This window comes from Quercus suber, unplaced genomic scaffold (genome assembly GCF_002906115.3).
Source record: "Quercus suber isolate HL8 unplaced genomic scaffold, Cork oak 2.0 scaffold_58, whole genome shotgun sequence".
In the NCBI taxonomy this organism is placed as follows: Eukaryota; Viridiplantae; Streptophyta; class Magnoliopsida; order Fagales; family Fagaceae; genus Quercus; species Quercus suber.
In genome coordinates this window covers 1,379,042-1,381,778 of record NW_027069523.1, presented here as the reverse complement: position 1 = coordinate 1,381,778, position 2,737 = coordinate 1,379,042, and positions in this window count along the sequence as shown.

Genomic DNA, 2,737 nt, shown 5'->3' with positions numbered 1-2,737 from the left:
TGCTCAAAAAGTGGAGGAAAACTCCTTGTCGGGGATGAAGATGGTTTTTGTCGGCGGGTACGGGTGCTCGAAAGAGAGGTTCGGGTCGGACCGGATCTCACCGTTGGAGTCGTCGAGCTGGACAATCTCGACCCGGTTGGGGAACTGCTCGAGGAGGCTCGCGATGGCTAGACGGTACTTCTTGTCGCGGCGGACGCTCCAGTTCATGGCGTAGACGTGCCACGGCGCCTCGTACGTGTATATTTCTGACCGCTTTTGTTGCTCGTCGGACCCGTCTTGGGTCGGATCGCTATTCACACCCATTTTTGTTTTGCGACAACTTGAGTGTTTTTTGGGTAGATAGATATAGGAGAGATGGATGGATGGAAGGGTCAAAAGAATCGAAAATTGAACAAGGTGGGAAAGAATGAAGTTGGGTGGTCTGAGCTGAGAATGACCAGTGGGGGCTTTCACACCTTCCTTCCTTCTTCCCCGAATTTGCGACTTTTCGATTCCAGTCTACTACTGTCCACTGGATTGTCTGCTTCAATCTGGGCCGTCCATTTTAACCCATCCCCAAAAACTCCAAAATTCATCAATTAGAAAACACTAATTTATTTTCTATCTAAGCAAAAGAAAATAAATTTTGGAGTTTTCCTCTTTTTGAATTTTTTCTGTTGTTTTTGTTTATTTGGACAGTAGAAAGGTTTCACATAAACTTAGATAGAAATGATCCTTCGCGGTTGTTTGGCTCCTGAGAAAAGCAAAGGAAAACGAAATTTCAGTTTTGGAGTTTTTTTTCTTTTCTGGGTTTGTATTCTAAGATTTGAGTTTGTGTCACTTAAATCTCAATTCATTTAATTTTTGGTTTTTAATTCTGTTTTTAATATTTTTTATTTAGTTAAAATTAATAAATTAATTTTTTTTAATTTAAATGCTGACGTGGCATTTTTTAATAGCAAAATAAAATTTTTTATTATTATTTTAAAAGTTCCGTCTGCCACCAAGGATTTTCCGTTAGGGCACTGACGGAAAGGACTAAAATAGATGGCGTTTTTCTAAATAGGGACTAAAAACGGTAAAAATAAAATTTAGGGACCAAAATAGAAATCCCCTAAAAATGTAGGGACGAAAATGTGCTTTTCGCCTAAAAATTATGTGAAGAACTACCTAATTGTAGCTTTGATGGAGAGAACTAACAATATGAATGTGATTTGTACATTGTTTTACACTATTCCTGAATAGCTGCAACTAAACTTGAGATTGCAACTAAAGTTGAGATGATCTTGATTCACAACAAAGAAAACTTAGAAATAATCATTGTTTTTTTACTTTTTTGGTCAAGGATCATACGAATACCACACTAAATAGTAGTAAAAAAAAATGACAAAGAAACCAAGAAATTGTGAGGGCTAAAACAAAATCAAAAAGCACCTAACCTATGGCATGAAGATGATAGATTATGGGGAAGTGTACATAAAGTAGCAAAAGTGCAAGAGGTGGAAAGGGTGAGTGGAAACACGAAAAGTTTTGTACTTTGTAAGAGAGAGGAAAGTCTTGGAACAATGAACTCTAGAAAATAAAGAGTTCTTATATTTTAAATTTTAATTAGTCCTTATATATAATGTGGCACTAGAGAAATGTCTTGATACAATGAATCTAAGAAAATAAAGAGTTCTTATCTTTTGAATATTTTTTTCACGGGAATTATATTTTGAATTATAATTAGTCTTTATCGCTGATGTGACACTGGAGTAAAAAATTTATATTAGCAAGTTCCTTGTCAAAGAGAGTGCCACATGGCAGAATCTCATGTTCTCTCACACAAGGTCTCAGATTATATATATATATATATATTGATTGATTGTATTTAGGATAAATTGTAAATTATACCCCTAAAATTTGTAGGTGTTCAGATTTTATATCCTAAAGTTTTAGAATTTGAATTTTATCCTTATATTTACACCAACTTAGCTAAAAATTTATAATTACAACTACTGGTAAATTTCATAAATACTAGCCACCATGGTCATTTCAGAAATTACCAACCGCCAAAATCATGAAAAAATAATTGAAGTTTTAGTATTGGGTAAGTTCTGAGTTAGAAACTTACAAAGAAGACGAAGAGGCTTGTTAGACTCAAGGACAACCACCTTTCACCGCTTGCAACCTCTGGACCCCTGGTAGGATTGAAATCAAGTTATGGCTTAACCCATAACCCACCTAAGAGTTCTCTTATAGCTCCCTACCATCTAAACCCCTCAAGCATTGTTTCCTTAGTCGGTAGGAAAGGAGTTACTAAGGTCAACTCAATTAGGATCCCCTAAAACAAAATACCTTCTTTTTTTTAATTAAAAACACACACACACACACACAGAGTTACAAGGGAAGGAGACTATGAACTTTGTGTAGTCAACTCTCAAGTCTCAACTTCTAACAATCACTCCAGAATCCTTAAAAAATACTAGCTTGAGCCGTACTCTCTCAATCTCAAGCCTTTTGTCACCAGCTGGTCTAGCTCATACATGAGATTATACTAAATTCCAACTGATTTTTGTTTCATTAGCACCACCATCATCTGCAGGAGTTCAGCCGACTATGCTAAGGGACTAGAGAGTGATCAGGATAACAAAAACAAAAGCTTGTCAGGGACAAGAGAGACAAATCATGAAAAGATTCAAACAAAGCATTGAACTATGTCTACATAAAAAATTCAGATTTGGCTTGCCTCCAGTTTCCTAACACGTCCTAAAACGAC